Source organism: Chiloscyllium plagiosum, chromosome 2 (genome assembly GCF_004010195.1).
Source record: "Chiloscyllium plagiosum isolate BGI_BamShark_2017 chromosome 2, ASM401019v2, whole genome shotgun sequence".
Classification (NCBI taxonomy): Eukaryota; Metazoa; Chordata; class Chondrichthyes; order Orectolobiformes; family Hemiscylliidae; genus Chiloscyllium; species Chiloscyllium plagiosum.
The window spans coordinates 48868910-48888670 of NC_057711.1; the positions used below are offsets into that span (position 1 = coordinate 48868910).

General features: G+C 40.8%; 1 long non-coding RNA gene across 2 annotated transcripts; it reads right to left on the bottom strand.

Moving 5' to 3' along the window:
• Positions 1-1934: 1934 nt before the first annotated feature.
• Positions 1935-6865, bottom strand: LOC122565482. Of its 2 annotated transcripts, none has more exons than XR_006316189.1 (3): positions 6845-6865; positions 6093-6215; positions 1935-2057 (listed from the first exon to the last, which is right to left on the bottom strand). It is a non-coding gene; the product is annotated as an uncharacterized LOC122565482 (long non-coding RNA). The 2 variants fall into 2 exon arrangements; XR_006316188.1 differs by having other exon boundaries at positions 1935-2060.
• Between the last annotated feature and the right edge of the window lie 12896 nt (positions 6866-19761).

The window sequence follows — 19761 nt, forward strand, 5'->3', positions numbered from 1 at the left end:
TTCAATACACAAGTTCGTTAGATCTGGGAGAAAGATATCCACAAGAAAAGGGATTTTTTTCTGCAGTAGTTTTGTTGCAAACAGCTGAGGTTGTGGGGGATGAGGTGAGGGTAGAATTCCAGTGAATAAAGAAGGGGAGCTAGTTCATCTCTCCTCACCTGGGATCCTAACAATTTGGGATAACCTATCTGGAACCATGACAACTTCGGGAATCTTGCCTGGGGTTCCCTCATAGGACAGAATGTCATCAATTTAAAATGAAAACAGAAAGTTCGAGAGAAACTCAGCAGGTCTGGCAGCATCTGAGGTGAGAGAAACAGAGTTAATATTTTGAGTTTGGCCTGGAGTCACAACTGGATTTGGAAATAACCTTGAATTGTCACTTCCGGAGTGCAATAACTTTGACTGAAATTTCATTATGTGGGAACGTATTGGGCCAGTCACTGCAGGGAATATTAGAAGCGGGAAACATTGTTTTTTTCGCTTCAAGAGAAAGTCAGAAATATTTCAAGAGAGGAAGACACAGGGCTATCAACAAACATCAGGGAAATGAAATGAATTTTACATTATGCTAACAACGACCCACACAAGGACAGTGGCATCCCTGATAATTAATTATATGGCTCTTATAATTTACTTATATACACAACGGACACGATGCACACTTTCTCTGATTTCTGCTTCACCCCCATCTCTTGTAAGAAGTTAAGGCATGGAGTCAAGGATGTAAAGTTCTTAAACTTTCAGCCATGGCATACATCCATGCACAGTTTTGCTTTCTTTGATTTAACTGATTTTTAGTTCACTTCAGAATATCTCTTATTCATGCCTGTCTACACTGCAGATTAATCACTTGTATGGAATGTTCTGAAATGCTTTGCTGAGATCTAAATATATCACCTTCATACCTTGTCAGCAAGGTGCATCATTTCTTCTATGAGCTCTCGTAAATTTGTGAGGCAACATAAATCAAAGTTGACTTTGTTTTACCACACCCTGCTTACTTTAAGATATCTTCTAATAGATTATCTATACATTGGTTGTTCACCAGCTGATTTCTTTAAGGCAGAGAATACTGAAGGGTGGCTGATGAGGATAGAGGGAGTTTAATTGAGGCCTACCAAATTATGTGGGCCTCTATACACAGATAGAAAGGACCTTAATGTCAATGAGCAGGAGTTCAATGTAAAATATTTTCTAAAAGGATTAAAGAGGAATTGAGCTTTTTTTCAACAAGGGAGTTGGGAATGATCTTATTATTAGCTTGTTATGGGACAGCCATCAGCATATGGTTGGGCTCCTAGACAACTTTCTGGGCAGAGCTAGAGGTGTGTGGACCAGGGTCACCCATTAAATCCAACCTTCAATTTTCATGATGCAGACAATATTGAGACAAAGATCCATCTGATTCTACCCACTGCTTGAATGCTTATATGCGACATCTGACCAAACCAGATTTTGTTTAGCTTTTTAACTTTTTCAGCGAATATCTTTATATGAAACTTTCTCTCTAAAAGGTATTTGAGTATTTTCTGTGCTCAACCAGCTGTAAAGCTACCTCCATGTTGGAGACACTGCCCATGGATATTCTTTTGTAAACTCAGGAAAAAAAAATCATTATAAATATTGACTGCTGCAGTCATACAATGTCAGGACAACTTTGAAAATTATCAATAGCCTAACAACTTATTTGCTTGATGCCAGAATTATTTATAGATTTCTGATGTTTTATTTAATTATCACTGTGAGCCTCACCTCACTTTCTGCTACAAAAGCAAATTACAGCTGAGTTTGCTTTAACTGGCACCTTATGAACTGGCACTCACGATTAACAGGCAAAAATTAAATAACTCAAATACCGCAAAGTTTACTGCATGATTCTGTCCAATTATTATAGTTTTTCAGTTTACTTACCTCAATGTAAATATGCTTGTTGTACAGTCAAATGGCTACACTAAATATCAACAGTTGCTTCAATTACAAATTAATTTCTCCTCAAATACTGTGATCTCCACAATGTCCGAGTCATCAGTTGAAGGTGCGAGTGAGAAGGCTGTCTGCTGGTAAGTTTTATTTAAGACAAAGTTTCATTATTATTTAAGTGATTTATGCTGTAAATAAAGTATAACAGTGACATATATACCCTCTGCATTATGTTTCTATTACTTAGTGTGTGTTTTTACATCGATTGTGTGCATCTCTTGATTCTCCAGAGTATTTGATCGATTCCTGACCCCATAGGTGCCAGTTAATAGTTAATAAAATGCTCGTCATACTGTGTGTGTTGGCAGTCTGAAGTAAAAACACAAAATGCTGTAAATAGGACATCAGGCAGTGTCTATGGAGAGAGACATAATTTTGGCAAGAGAGTAGGAAAGGACCGAGAGGTCGCAGGGGCAGTCAAGTGCTGGTGGATAAAGTCAGGAGGGAAGCTCAACATGTCTACACCACTGGGAGGGTTTTCCCAGATTGATGGATAGGGATTGCACTTAAAGGTGACAGATTATTTGAGCTCATTAAACAGACAATCAACAGGTTAGTTGAAATGTTGCATCATACGTGAAAAAAACACTAGAACTTCACAATGCCTCCAGCTATTAGGAAACAGAAGCTCAGCAGCAGGTCACTATTGACTACGATTAGGGTTTAGCCAGTTGGAGACGTTGTGAGTGTTTATGGAAAGGGTAATAATTAGTAACCTGTGGCAATGGCAAGGTGGAGACTGGTCATAGTAGGCAAGCAAAGCTGAAACATTCTGATTGACTATCCCATCTGACTGTATATTGAGTAAGGGCAAGGTTAAGACCATAAGACCATAAGACATAGGAGCGGAAGTAGGTCATTCGGCCCATCGAGTCCACTCCGCCATTCAATCATGGCTGATGGGCATTTCAACTCCACTTACCCGCATTCTCCCCGTAGCCCTTAATTCCTTGTGACATCAAGAATTTATCAATTTCTGCCTTGAAGACATTTAGCGTCCCAGCCTCCACTGCACTCTGTGGCAATGAATTCCACAGGCCCACCACTCTCTGGCTGAAGAAATATCTCCGCATTTCTGTTCTGAATTAACCTCTTTAATTTTAAGGCTGTGTCCACGGGTCCTAGTCTCCTCGCCTAACAGAAAAAATTTCCTAGCGTCCACCCTCTCCAAACCTTGTCGACATGGATGGGTAAGTTTTTATTAGATCTCCTCTTAATCTTCTAAACTCCAATGAATACAATCACAGGATCCTCAGCCGTTCCTCATATGTTAACCTACCATTCCAGGGATCATCCGTGTGAATCTCCGCTGGACACGCTCCAGTGCCAGTATGTCCTTCCTGAGGTGTGGGGACCAAAACTGGACACAGTACTCCAAATAGGGCCTAACCAGAGCTTTATAAAGTCTCAGTAGCACAACAGTGCTTTTATATTCCAACCATGAGAAGTGACAGCAATGATTGGTAACAGATTACAGTCACTCCGAGATTGAGATGTCCAGAGAAGAGGTGCATCATAGAGGGCTAAGCTGCAGCAATTGGAAATGCGGGTCTAGCCATCCAGAGGAGCATTGGATCATAAAGCTGGTAAGAAGTACCAGCACAGTGGTGACAGTGTGCAGAAAAACACACAACAGCCTTATGTGCAGAAGATACCATCCACCAGAAAGGATGTACTGTCAAAAGTTTGTCTTCCTGAAAATGTTGGAGTCTGTCGCTGAAAACGGTGCCTTTCTGAGAAGGTGGTCATTGAACTGTACGTCATGATGGAGGAAGAGCTGGGCCCAATAGAAAGTAATGGACGCCACTGTCTGTGCAGTAATATTCATCATAGTGCTGAAAATCTATGTCTCACAATCATTCCAGGGATCTTCTAGAGAAATCTATAAGACCTGTTATCTTCAAATGTGTTGGCCAATATGTTCAGTTTTGCAATTAAGCTGAGAGAGTTGTAGGACTTGGATCCATCAGTTGCAGGTTTTTATTAACTGTTTGTGTTTCCAGAGATTATCCTTTATTCACTGAAAGGGCCAAGATTTGATTAATGTACAAGTGGATCTTTCAGATCTGTGCATGGTGCCAATCAAACTGTCAGGCTAAAGTAATCCCAAGAACACAGGTTTTTCCTTGATGATGGATGCTTAGTGACAAGGGCTTTTCACCAGTCATGACTCCTCACAACTGTACAGTACCCCACCACAGATGTGGAAGAGAGATATTAAAGCAACTGTGCAGCAACTTGACTTGATCATGCTATTTCTGAAGTTAGAGTTCGTAAGTCTTAGTAGATTTGATGAAACACTTCGATGATCCCCAGCAAGGGTTTCTCATTTCATTGTAGTGTGTTATGCTTTGCATAACGTGGAACATGGAGGGGTGACATTTGGAAAATGAGGAGATCTTGGAGCACAGCCTTCTCCAAGGATCAGTTTTTGGAAGGGGCTCCTGATTTGGTTAACTATAATGAAGATCTGAGGGATCATGGGCAATGTAAAAAAAATGTGCAAGGGAAGCTAGTTTCACACTAATGCAGACACATTTCTCAGGGGCTTTCCATAACAAACAAATGCATTTCCTATCTTCCATAACCTTGTTGTCCTTTCCTCGAATGTCTTCACTGGATCTGTCATGGTATGGATAATGCATTGATGTCACATAGTGTGAGCTTTCCATCATACTTATGGATGAACAATCAAACTGGTAATGGACTATTTTAAAATATATGAGTAAAATTTATTTTTTGTGGTGTAGCACGCCACATTTTAATCACAGAAAAAGAAATAGCAAGATGATGTTGAACTACATAACGTTAACCCCGTTAAAACAAAATGCAGAGCTGAAAATGTGTTGCTGGAAAAGCACAGCAGGTCAGGCAGCATCCAAGGAACAGGAGAATCGACGTTTCGGGCATAAGCCCTTCTCTTGCTCCTTGGATGCTGCCTGACCTGCTGCGCTTTTCCAGCAACACATTTTCAGCTCTGATCTCCAGCATCTGCAGCCCTCACTTACTCCTAAAACAAAATGCAGCCATGAGGACTTCCTTGCACATTTTTGAGTGCTCCAAATGGTGCTTTGCTGCACTGTCAGCTAAGGTAGAGCTACTTTGTTGGTCTACATCCTCATTGGCTTTCATTAGCTTTTGAAAGCTGTAGTGGCCATCCACCGGTCTGAGGTTTCTGGCATACTGGGGCCTCCAGCACAAGGGCAACTGATTTGCTGCTTTCTGAGGCATTTTTTGTCACTGTCAGAGAGAATAAGGACCACTCTCACACCATAGTACCTAAGAGGAGGTGCAGACATTGCAGACTGCTGCTGGTTTATCATTTCAATGCATACTTTACCCTCCCTGTGATAATTCCAGGTATTCAATCTTATTCAACCTAAATCATTACACTACAGAGGTTCTGGGATGCAGATGGTTTGGATGCATGGATCTCCAGCATCCGTTTGTAATACCGAATGTGGCTTTCAATGAAAGTCACCAGTCTCACAATGGAGGATACTGTTTGTGCGCATGACAGTGATAGCGGTACTCATGACCTGGATAGACTCATTTGTGTAAGGGAGCACCAAGCCTGTGGAAGTTGCACCAGATTTGCACATTCCCCATTCTTTAGCACCAGCTTCTGTCACCTTGTTGCAGAGCATCACCGTGTTCTTCTAGAGTCTTCCAAGTGTAAATGGTCACAACTTCACTATCTCTGTCAGCTATTCGGGCATAATTGGGGGCAGTGGCCACCATACCATAACCACTTCATGATATGCACTAGAATCATAGAATCCTTACAGTGTGGAAGCAGCTATTCAGCCCATTGAGTCCACATTGAATCTCTGAAGAACATCCCACCCAGACCCACTTGATAACACTACAGTTCTCATGACTAATCCCCCAACCTGCACTTCCCTGGACCTTACTGGCAATTTAGCATGGCCAATCCACCTAATGGACAGTGGGAGAAACTGGAACACCCAGAGGAAACCCACACAGACACAAGGAGAATGTGCAAACTCCACAGAGACAGTCGAAGGTGGAATCCAACCTGGGAACCTGGTGCTGTGAATAGGCAGTTATAACTTCTGTGTCCCCAGACTGCTAGACTGCTCACTTACCTGAAAGTATCTGTGTGACTGAGGATAAGGGAAAATGATGTGATGGTAGCCACAAAAGTCTTCTCTTCTTCAGGTGTGGAACATTGCACTGCTGGCTCGATAGCCTGCCCATTCATTCCTGATCTGTGAGAGAGAAAATGAATGCCTGGAGTGCCCTTTGGATTGCTCATCATCTACAGCTCTAAACGACTAATAGTATAATGAATTGTGCTCTTGAGCGAATCTATCTTTCCTATCCATTATGATGTCTGGAGTTTCCACATCATCAATGAATGCCTGCCATGTTTCCATACCTCGAGTTTCATTGACATGAGGATCACCCATTATGGGTTTCTGCCTCTAGTTCTACCTCTCTCTTGTGAAATGTGAGCAAAAATATCAATGTACAATTGTCATTTTCATATCAAATACCTGTGCATGCCTATTTTGTTAGCAGCCTAGATGTCAATGATGGTGCCAGAGAGATGTCTATTACATGTAGCTATTGAGTACGTGCAGAGTTGGTAACGACTCTGACTGACCAATGTCCTTCACAGAGAGGTTTCCACATATGTGGCACCATTGCTGTTGCTTAGGCATTGCCATTGACCTAACATACAGCCACTTGTTCAAACTTATATTCATTGCCTGATGCACTTCAAGCAGTGAAAGTAATGCTTTGTGCTGCACTCACCTAAATTGCCTAAACATATTCACTTTCAATAGTACTGCCACATATATGGCCTCCAAACCCCAGTTTCCAAGTTACTCACCTCCTCCATTGTGTCCAAACATGACTTGCTAACTATTTCCAGAGTTTCCTGTTTGATGTAATTTTCAACTGTCTCTCTCCTCTAACCACAGTCAGTTCTTTGATAATGCAATAGTTGTGTTCTTGTACAACTCCATGTTATAGAAAATTTGTGCTTTAGAAACAGTGCTCAAAATGTTGGCGATGTCGTGTTTTAAAAGGTCATGCATTAGAAACAGCATTCCCAATTTGTCAATCACGTTGCAGATAATTTGTGTTGACAAAATGCACTTATAGCAGAATGATCCAGTGTTCTTTCTGAAACCCCATTAATATGCTTTTATAATTATATTAGTTCTCCCACACATCCCATTATTGTTTGCTTTGAATTGAAGTTGTTAAAATAATGAAACAAGAACACTTAAAATCAAGGCAATGGTTCTGTATGTGAAGGCTATGTATATAAATAAATGTGGTATTTGAAACAAAACAGATACATTTATAAGACAAATGGAAGTGAAGCAGGGCAGTGCCAGGCTACCTCAGTCGGTAGAGCATGAAACTCTTAATCTCAGGGTCATGGGTTTAAGCCCCACATTATGCGAAATAATTTTTTTGGCAGCATGGTGGTTCAGTGGTTAGCACTGCTGCTTCACAGAGCCAGGGACCTGGGTTCGATTCCAGCCTTGGGTGACTGTGTATGCGGCGTTTGCACATTGTCCCCATGTTTGTGTGGGTTTCCTCCGGGTGCTCCGGTTTCCTCCCACAATCCAAAGATGTGCAGGTTAGGTGAGTTGGCCATGCTAAATTGTCCATAGTGTTCAGGGATGTGGAGGTTAAGTGTATTAGTTAGGGGTAAATATAGAGTAATAGGGTCAGGGAATGGGTCTGGGTGGGTCACTTTTCGGAGGGTCGGTGTGGACTTGTTGGGCCAAATGGCCTGTTTCCATGCTGTAGGAATTCTTTGAACAATCTGATGAGAGCACAAGACATAGGAGTAGAGGTAGGTCATTCAGCTTGTTGAGTCAACTCATCTTTTTGATGAGATCATGGCTGATCAGATTTTCCTGCCTTTTCCCCATAACCTTTGACTCCCTGACTGATGAAAATTCTGTCTATCTCAGCCTTGAATATACTTAACAACTCAGCTTCATTGCCTCTCTGCAGTAAAGAATTTCATAGATTCACTTCCCTTTAAGAGAAAGAATTTCTTATCTCTGTCTTAAATGTGGACCTTTCATTCTGAGATTATGCTCTCTGGCCCTAGACTCTCCCATAAGGAGAATCCCCTTTCCTCATTTACCCTGTCAAGGCCCCCAAGAATCTTGTATGTTTCAATAAGGTCACTGCATCCTTCTGAATTCCATTGAGTACAGGTTCAATCTCTATCTATAAGTCCCTCCATACCCAGGATTAGCCTTGTGAGCCTTCTTTGAATCGCCTCCAATGCCACTATATCTTGCCCTAGATAATCGACTCAAAACTGTTCACAATATTCCAAGTGTGGTCTGACCAGTATTGTTCATAATTTTAACAAGATCTTCTATTTTTACACTTCATTCCCTTCAAAAGAAAGGGTAACAGATCATATTCCTTCCCTAATACTTACTGAACTTGGATACTACCTCTTATAATTTATACATGAGGACTCCCAAATGCCTCTATGCTGCAGCTTTCTGCAGTCTTTGTCCATTTAAATAATATTTGACTCCTCTGTTCTGCCATCGTGCATAGCTAGGGAATGGTGAGATTAGGGGAGGCAATGGCATAGTTGTAATGTCACTGAATTGGCAATCCAGAGATATTAGAACATAGAACATAGAAGAATACAGCGCAGTACAGGCCCTTTGGCCCTCGATGTTGCGCCGATCCAAGCCCACCTAACCTATACTAACCCACTATCCTCCATATACCTATCCAATGCCCGCTTAAATGCCCATAAAGAGGGAGAGTCCACCACTGCTACTGGCAGGGCATTCCATGAACTTACGATAAAGTTTCAACTTTGATCTCCAGCATCTGCAGACCTCACTTTCTCCTCGACCAAAACTGCACACAATACTCCAGATGCGGCCGCACCCAGAGTCTTATACAACTGCAACATTACCTCAGTACTCCGGAACTCAATTCCTCTACCAATAAAAGCCAGTACGCCATATGCCTTCTTCACTGCACTATTTACCTGGGTGGCAACTTTCAGAGATCTGTGTACATGGACACCAAGATCCCTCTGCTCATCCACACTACCAAGTATCCGACCATTAGCCCAGTACCCCATCTTTTTGTTATTCTTCCCAAAGTGAATCACCTCGCACTTAGCTACATTGTATTCCATCTGCCACCTTTCTGCCCAGCTCTGCAGCTTCTCTATATCCTGCTGTAACCTGCCACATGCTTCCTCACTGTCAACAACTCCTCCGGCTTTCGTGTCATCCGCAAACTTGCTCACCCAACCTTCTAACCCCTCTTCCAGGTCATTTATAAAAATGACAAACAGCAATGGTCCCAAAACAGATCCTTGCGGAACACCGCTAGTGACGGCACTCCATGAAGAAACTTTGCCATCAACTACTACCCTCTGTCTTCTTCCATCCAGCCAATTGGGCTCATGTATTCAGGACATAGGTTTGAATCCCACCATGGCCGAAAATGAAATTTGACTTTATGTTCAAATAAATCATCTGAAGTCTAATGGTGACTATGTAACCATTGTCAGTTGTTGTAAAAATCCATCTGGTTTATTAGTGTCCTTCGTGGAAGGAAATCTGCTGTCTTTGCATGGTCTGGCATACATGTTTGAATTCCTACAGTGTGGAAACAGGCCCTTTAGCCCAACAAAACCACACAATCCCTCCAAAGAGTAACCCACCTAGACCCATTCACCTACCCTACATTTACCCCTGACGATTACACCTAACCTACACATCCCTGTGGGCAATTTAGCATGGCCAATTCACCTAACCTCCACATTATTGGACTGTGGGAGGAAACCCACACAGACACAGGAAGAACATGCAAACTCCACACAGTCAGTCACTGAAGGCTGGAATCAACCCGGATCCCTGGCGCCGTGAGGCAGCAGTGATAACCACTGAGCCACTGTGCCACCTTAGAAGACTCTAGACCCATAGCAATGTGGTTGCGTCTTAACTGCCCTCTGGGTAATAAATTTCTCATCAATAATGCTCACTTCCTGTGAATAAATGAAAAAACGTTATTGTATTTGTTTCCTCTTCTCCTTTAGCCCCTTGATTATTTAGTCATTTGGAAATGCTATTAGCATCTTCTACTACTATTGGAAAATAATAAATGTAACTCCTTATCCTAATAAGGAAGGGGACATACAGATGAAACCTATTATAGAGCAGATATTAAAAATTATTATTAAAGACATTATAGCAAGGCACTTTGAGAAATTCAAGGTAATTAGAGAGAGGGAAATCATGTTTAACCAATGTATTTGAAGAGTTATTTGAACAGATGATATTTGCTGTGAATAAAGGGAACTGGTGGAAGTACTGTACATAGACTTCCAGAAGGTGTTTGATAAGGTGCCTATCAAACGTTATTGCACAGAATAAAGGCTCATGATGTAGAGGGTAGTATTTTAGTCTGGATGGAAGATCAGCTAACGAACACAAAAGTGGCAATAGGCATAAATTGGTCAATTTCTGACTGGCAAATTGTAACAAAGATGTGTCACAGGGATCAGTGCTGGGACCCCAACATTTTACAATTTACGTAAATGACTTGTATGACGATTAAAAAAAAAGAACGTTTGCTAAATTGCACATAAGGGCAAGTAGGATAATAAGTTGAAAAGATGATGTAGGGAGGCTGTAATGGGATACTGGTAGGTTGAATGACTGGCCAAGATCTGGCAAATGGCCAACAATGTGGGAAAATGTGAAAAGTTCCATTTTGGCAGGATGAAATTTTTAAAAATCATATTATCTAAATAATGAGAGATTTCTAGAGCTCGAAGATGCAGTGGGATTTGGGTGTTTCTCAGATATGAATCAAAAAATCCCTCTCTAAATTATAAGATGGCATAGGCAGATTTTCTTATGAGTTGAGGTTGTAAGGGTCAGGCATGTAACTGCTGAAAGTTTTCTCTTGTAGGCAAATCAAGAACTAAAAGTGTATCTTTGAAAAATAAGGAGTCACCCATTTAAGCTGGAGGTTTTTGTTCTCATATAGTGTCACAGTCTTTGAAATGTCCTTACTCAAAAAGTGTTCCAAGTGGAATCTTTGAATTTCTTTTCGAGTAGAGGTAGGTAGTTTCTTGAAATGTTATCATAGATTGATAGGGATGTGAAAAAATCTGATCAGCTAGGAACAGTGGCGAATCACTGTCAAGGGGCTGAATGGCCTGCTCCTGTTCTTAACTTGCATGTTCCTCTGTTCATGTTTGTTCTTGTTGAAAGGTCTTATAGCCCCACACCACCATTAGTATTATCTTTTATGGTCAAGGTGTAACATTGGTATAAATGTTTTACAGAATGTTCCAAGTAAAGTTCCCTTTTTTACCTACCTCGCGATAGAATGCTCCACCATTGCAAAATATCCTCCTCTTGCATGAATTATTAAATTTTTGCTTATTCAGGACTTTTAAATTCAATTTCTAGATCTTTGCAAGCACAAAATAACATTTCCTAGATAGGCTACTGAAATGGAAAATAGGCCCTATGTGCAGTTTTTCTTAAAGGCAGCTTCAAATGTGTCATCAAATGCACTTTTCTTTTTTTTCATACCAGTAATTCTGAAATATCAGTTGGTTGCTGCATAATGGCAGACTTTATAATATTGATCCTCACTTTCAGAAAATCCCTCTCTGATATGCAATCTATTATATTTGATATTTAATTCAAGCATTTTTAAATCATAAATATTCTGTATGATTTGTTTTAGTCAATCCTCTGAAGTCCTAGTTGTAATGGAATTACTTTAATTTTGTCTTTAATTTTTTTAAATGATAATTTTAGACTAATAGACTCTCATTGTGAAACCGTCGGACATCAATTTATTTTCCCCAACATATCTTATCAAACCCATTGCTAATTTTGCGTAGAAGCCTTTGCTTGTCAGTCACCCACAGCAGAATAGGAAGGTTGATACATAATCAAGCTTTAGAACACAAGATGCCACAGATATCTCTCTCTCCAACAGAGAGTAACTTAGTTACATATCTTGTGGGGCACTGCTCCATGTCAAGAATCGGACAGCAAGGATGCAAGCCCAGGTCAACCTCAGCCAGAACAATCCAAACCCACAAATTTGATGTCATTTTGAATGACACATTGGCCAGCTAAACTAACTTGTCTCTCCATTGTAGTATACAGCTTACCAAAATGATTATTTCCTCTGTTAGAGTAACTTTAATGTAACTAATTGAGCTAATATTAGTGATGAGGAGCCAAATGTTTCTGCTTCTATTTTGAATAGTTTTGAATGTCCTTCTTTCCCCTTTCCTATTTCTTTTTTTGAAACAGTGAATTCAGAGTAACTATTTTCAGTTATTACAACATTTAGGATGATGGGCTAATGCCTGAAGCGTCGTTTCTCCTGCTCCTCAGATGCCGCGTGACTTGCCGTGCTTTTCCAGCACCATATTCTCGACTCTGATCTCCAGCATCTGCAGTCCTCACTTTCTCCCCGGATTAATTATTAAGTGAATTTTCCATTGTAAAACAAAAAGTACTGCTAATGATCATAAAACCAAGAAAGGTAGCATAATGATAACTGGGCTAATAATCTGGAGAACCACAGGCATGCTCCAGAGACAAAAATACAAATTCCAAATGGCAACTAGAGGAATTTAAGTTCAACTAATCAATAATTCTGGAAGTAAACGCTAGCCTCAGTAATGATATTCATGAAATTATCACATGATCGCAAAAACATATCTGGTTCACTAATTTCCTTCAGGAAAGGAAAGCTGCTGTTCTAATTTGCTCTGACATATGTATGACTACAAGTTTACAGAAACATGGTTGTCTCAACTGCCCTATAAAAAGGCTTATTGAGCAATTCAGTTAGTTCAACAGCAATTAATATAACAAGGCCAAATAGGCAAACACATTATTGACCTAGTCTTCTTCACTGACATCTGAGGCTTGTCAGTTGACTAGTCAAACAATAACCTGATGGAATCATACCTGACAATCAAAGTCCAAGACTCTTCAATGACAATTCCTGGGAATGTCCAAGCCCATCGGCAGCTCAGATCTATCAAAGCTGCAAAAGTACAATGTTGGAGACAATTGTAATGGACATCCTCAAAACTGATTGCAGAGCTCATGACCTCATACATTATTAAGCCAAAAATGTATAATAAAACTTATAGCTTATTAAACATCACGCACCCTCAGTGGATGTATTAATACTCCTCTATGTTGATTGGAAGGGGCACTGGGCCTAGCAAGGGGTCAGAATGCTCTCTGGGTGAAGGTGTTTCATTGTCCATTACCACTAATGGCTTGGTAGCATTGCTTGAGTCTGTGGCAGAAATCAAAAAAATTGATACAGCTGGAGCACTGTGAGCAGTTTTGGATTCCTTATGTCAGCAAAGACATTATTGCCATTGAGGGAGTACAACAAACATTCACCATATTTGTTTAGAGGATGGTAGGGCTGTTCAGATGAAGACAGACAAGGCTAACTGAACCTGTATTCACTAAAGTTTCAAAGAATAAAACGTGATCTAATTGAAACATACTAAATATTTAAATGGATGGACAGGGTAGATGGGAATGTTTTTCCTATGGCTGGGGTGTCTAGAATTAGGGAGCACAACTGAAAACTGTGGAATTTATTCTTTAGGACCAAGATGAGGAGAAGTCATTTTATCCAGAGAGTGGTGCATCTTTGAAATTCTGTAACCAAGAGGGATGTGTAAGTATATTATTCGAATATATTTAAAGTAGAGGTTCAAAAATGTTTGATTATTATTAACACAGAAAGTTATGGGATAATGTGAATAAAAAGGCAGAGAGGTGTTCGACTGGCCATAATTGAATTAAATGGTGGACCAGGCTTGATGGGCTGAATGGCCTACTCCTGTTCCTATGTCCCTATGTTATTACTTGGCCTCACCTTCACCAAACTGCCTGCCACAGGTTGGTCACAATGGAGGTGAAGTCCTTCTTTTCACTGAGAACACTTTCCATTATATTGTATGAAATTATCACTGAGTTGAATGGGATAAATTCAGAAGAGATCCAACAGTTGAAAAGTAGGTATCCATGAGAAACTGCAGGCTGTTAGCAGCAGCAAAGTTTAACGACATAGAATCATGAAAGACCAGACTCTGTGGGGTGGTTTACAGCACCCCAGGAGGATCCTCATTTCAAGGTTCTCCATGCTTGAGAAAGGGACACAACGTAAGGAAGAGAATGGGAGGGCCCTCTGAAAGCCAGCTCCTGACCTTGCTTTCAACTCCTTTCCCTCTGCACTCCCCATGTTGAGACTATCCTTCCACTCACTGGAGCCTGGGATCCAGTAATGATCATAGGTCTCGGGTGGATGTCCTACCATCAGAACCCACCACTTCATAAGTACCACTGCCAGTCAATAGACGTGCTGGTGTCTGTCTGCTTGGCAGTTTTCAGCAGGAGGGCACCACCAGGGTCTTTGATACAGGTGAGGAGACTCACCATTGGATGTCAAGTCCCTGAGGGTTCAAGATGTGGCAGTGTTCCAGAAAGAATATTTAGATCTTGGCAGCTCTGCAGGCAGCAGTCAGCACCCCCATCACAAGTTCCAAAAACTTCTAGCTACAGAGTGTAGAATGTCAGGAGCAACACTTCACATGGTTGAAAATGTAATGATGTGGAGGTGTTGATGTTAGACTGGAGTGGACAAGGTTAGAAGTCATATGATACCAGGTTATAGTCCAACAGGTATATGTGAAATCATAAACTTTCAGAGTGCTGCTCCTTCACCAGTTCTACAATACAATACACGCACATGCTAAACAGTGGAAGCATCATGCTAAAGACAGAATTGTGCAACTGTGTAACCAATTGATCAGATCAAAATTCTGCAGCCTTGCCATAACCCACCAGAAAAGGTAAGGAACAATTAAACAACTATTTGGAAGACAAGGCTTCACAAATATTCCCTTTATTAATAATGGAAGAGCTCAACTTATGCAAAAAAGGAAATCAACAATAAAATTTATAATGATGGAACTGGTCCAAAAACATCTTGTATACTGTAATGTGGATCCTCAGTTCAGGCCAGTGCTATCATTCCCAAGTTTAACTGGTTTTCTGAGTTTTTCCTTCTCTTGAAGTATTTTTAACGTTCAGCCAGAAGTGCTTGAGGAATGGATCAGCTCATCTTTCCCCTAAAAAACTCCAATATCACAAATGCCAACTTTCAGCTAATTCAATTCACTCAATGTATTAGCAGGAAATTGATGGAAACATTGGTTACAGCAATAGTCCAGCTGTGTTCCAGGACTAACCCTATCCCTGACCAAATTGTTCCAGCACAGTTGCAACATTGAAATGTGATTGAATACAGTCTGCTTACATGGATGTCCCTGGATCCAATATCACTCAAGCAGTTCAATGCAACATGGGAAAAAGTAGTCTGCTTGATTGGAACTTTAATCACTCATTCACTATGTCTACCGCTAACCCACAGTGCCAGCAGTGTATACTATATACCAGGTACACTGCAGTATCTCCTTTGCTGACAAGCCCACAACCTCTCCCATCTGAGAAGACAAGAGCAGTGGATCGTGGAAATGTTATTATGTTGACTTGTAACAATATGGCTGCTCCTCCACTGTCACTTGGTCAACATCCTGGAACTCTCTTCTAAACAGCACAGCAAGCCTATGTACACCACAGGACTGTAGTGGTTGAAGAAAGCAGCTTGCTATTACCTTCTCAAGGAGAAAGTGAGGTCTGCAGATGCTGGAGATCAAAGTTGAAACTTTATTGCTGGAACAGCACAGCAGGTCAGGCAGCATCCAGGGAACAGGAGATTCGACGTTTCGGGCACAGGCCCTTCTTCAGGAATTATTACCTTCTCAAGGGCAATTAGAGATGGGCAGTAAATTCTTGTGTTACCAGTGACTTCCATGAATGAATATTTTTTAAAAATCTCGGTAGTTTATTTATTATCTATTACAGTTGGACCTCATGTAGATGTCAGTGATGTGAACGAGGTTATTAGAAACAATCATAAAATTTACTGCGCTTGACCATGAATTCAGAGTTATACAAATACAGAAGTAAAAACATTCTGCAGCTAAGGAGGTGTTAATATCTTCTATTCACAAGAGTTTCAATTTCTTTTAGTCTTTAGTGTTATCAGCTCTGCTGCTTGGAAGGAACCAGTTTGACATTGATATTTATTTAGTCTATCAGATGCTGTGCTCTTTTGAACTACAGTACCTATAATCAATATCATTGTGACTAATGGTCTACTTCAAATATTGTAGAAGACTGCAAAAGAGCACATTACCTTTTGAAAGATAAAGAAGAAAATAAAACTGAGTAAAGCTTGATGTTCGCAGACCAGAACAGATATTAGATTTCCAAAATAATTTTACAAAGGATTAAATAACCTCAGTGAAATTTAGCCAGAAAACAGCATTAAAGTGCATGAAAAATTCGGAAAAGATGAACAAGAAATTGAACGAATGAAAAAAAATCCTGAGCAGATGTTAAGTATTTATGATGATTTGCCAGTCAAGTGATTGAAGTCAACTAGGTTTATTGTCACATATACTCACATGAGTGCAGTGAAAAGTTTACAAAGTCGCCATTTATGGCACCATCTTAAATGCAAGGTACCCAGATACAGGATCCAAGGCATAAATTCGAAACATAAAGAAATAAAAATAGGTTCAACATTACAATCCTCTAAGAAGACCACTCTGGGCCTCACCTCCAGTCTGCACCGAACTGCACCTTGGGCAGTCTGATAGTTCTCGCTGTTGCTGAATCGGACTGCTTGTATTCACCGCCACTGCAGTCTTGGCAGTGCTGCTGATGCCAGGGGAACCTCACTGTCAGCCACATTGGGCTCGCTTGCCTCTTAATGACTCGACAACACCGTGCTGGGCTCGCTCTCCTCTGCACTGCACAATCTCCGTCTCCACAGACGATAAGTAGAGTACAGTAAGAATTTTAAAAAGCCACTGGTCAGGAGAAAAGAAGCCAACATTTATGTCTCAATTAATGCTACTAAAAATAACAGATGATTTACTGTTTATGATCCCATAAGGCTATAAACTATCTGAGCCAAATTAGGCCATTCAGCCCACCAGGTCTGCTCCACCATTTGATCATGTCTAAAATATTTCTCAACGCCATTCTTCTGCCTTCTCCATGTAACCCTTGCTCCCCTTACTAATCAAGAACTTACCTAATTCTGTCTTACGGATACTCAATGACTTGTCCTCCTCAGCCTTCTGCAACAATAAGTTCTACAGATTCACTGCACTCTGACTGAAGAAATTCTTCCTTATCTCAGTTCTAAAGGGTCATACCTTCACTCCGAGGTTGTGTCCTCAAGTCCCAGTCTCTCCTATGAGTGGAAATATCTTCTCCATGTCCACTCTATCCAGGCCTCTCAGTATTCTGTAAGTTTCAATGAGATCCTTCTAAACTCCAATGAGTACAGACACAGAGTCCTCAAGCACTCCTCATATGACAAGCCCTTCAACCCTGGGATCATTCTTATAAACTTCATCTGGACCTCCTCCAGGGCCAGCATACCCTTCCTGAGATATGGGACCCAAAACTGCTCACAATATTCCAAATACAGTCTGACCAGAGCCATATACAGCCTCAGCAGTACATCTCTGCCCTTGTCTTCATTGCATCTGCTTTCTTTATTACCAGCTAAACTTGCATGTTAATCTTAAGAGAATCCTGAACTCAGACTTCTAAGTCCCTTTGTGCTTCAGATTCCCATAGCCTTTCCCATTTCAAAAATAGTTTATGCCTCTATTATTTCTACCAAAGCATATAACCTCATACTTTCCCACATACACTCTTAGCCTATCCAAGTCCTTCTAACCTCTCCACTTCCTCCACACTACCTGTCCATCCTAATAACTTTGTGTCATCTGCAAACTTAGCAACAATGTCCTCAGTTTCTTTGTCCAGATTGTTAATGTGAATAGTTGCATGGTGCGGCACGGTGGCTCAGTGGCTGGCACTGCTGCTTCACAGTGCCAGGGACCTGGGTTCAATTCCAGCCTTGGATTACTGTCTATGTGAAGTTTGCACATTCTCCCCATGTTTGCATGGGTTACCTCCCACAGTCCAAAGATGTACAGGTTAGGCGAATTGACCACGCTAAATTTTCCATAGTGTTCAGGGATGTGTAGACTAGGTCTATTAATTAGGGGTAAATTTCAGACAATAGGGTGGGGGAATGGGTCTGGGTGGGTTACTCTTCGGAGAGTCGCTGTGAATTTGTTAGTTCAATGGGCCTGTTTCCACACTGTGGGGATTCTATATTCTAATAGTCGTGGTCCCAACACTGACTCTTATAGAACTCCACTAGTCATTGGCTGCCATTCTGAAAAAGACCCTTTTATTCCTACACTCTGCCTTCTGGCAGAAAGCCAATCCTCTCTCCATTCCAGTACCTTGTGCCTAACACCATGGGCTCTTGTCTTATTTTGCAGTGTCCTGTGCAGCACCTTGTCAAAGGTCTTCTGTAAATTCAAATAGATAGCATCCAGTGCCCTCTGCTTTGTCTAGCTTGCTTGTTATCTCCTCAAAGAATTCTAACAAATTTGTCAGGGATCACTTCTCCTTGAGGAAGCCATGCTGACTATTTTACCATGCACTTCCAAGTTAACCTGCAATCTCAGCCTTAATAACATGCTCTAAAATCTTACCAACAACTGAGATCAGGCTAACAGGCCTCTAATTCTAATGAAGAGTCACCGGATGCAAAATACTAGCTCTGCTTCCTTCCCACAAATGCTGCCAGTCCTGCTGAGTTTTGCGAGCAATTTCTATTTATGTTTCAGATCTCCAGCATCCACAGCTCTTTGTTTTGTTAAAGGAACAAGTGTGTTGGTTCTTCCAAAATTATGATGCATGTTATGCTAGAAAACACGGCATGTATTTTAGGAATCTTTGCATGTTGGAGGACATTTTGTACCAGAGGTACATAAAAGTTTGGATCCAAGTGTAATGGGTCCAAGAGGAGTTTTTGTTCATAAATCCTTTGATGTGCTGGAGTGAAAATGTCAATAGGCCAAGTTTCCTTTCTCTGACTTTATTTACATTCTTTTATGAGGTGCTGCTGCTGAGTCTTTTATGGCACAGAAGGAAGCCATTTTGGCAATTGAGTCAATGTTGGCTCCTGTGGAGCATTCCTGTCAGTCTCAACCCCTCACTTGACTTCTGTAATACTGCAAGTTAATTATTATCCATTACCCAGGCCATTTCCTTTCATTGTCTCCAATCTACCACTCAAGGTCAATGCTACTTGCTGCATAAAACTTTCTTCTATGTGTTCCCACTACCTGCCTTGCCTTTAATCTATGTACCCTAGTCTATGTACCATAAACTAATGAGAACTTTTCTTTGATTATCTTACTAAACCTGCCATAATTTTGTACATCATAATCTTTCCTCAGTCTCCTTTTATTCAAGGATAACAACTCCAGCTTTTGCAATCTGACTTATAAATAAAACACTCATCTCTGGAGCCATTCTGGTAAATCTGCTTTGTATCTTCTCAAGGACATGACTATCATTCTTACTGTGTTGTGACCAGAAATGGACACAATGTTCTATTCAGACTTTGCAGAATCTTATAAGTATTCAGCATGACATCCCTGCTTTTATACTTATTGCATCTACTTATGCTTACCAGCTCTCTCAATATATCCTGTCTACTTGATTAAGCAAGTTTATGCAATAAGAATTCTGTCAATTTAATTGCACTGAA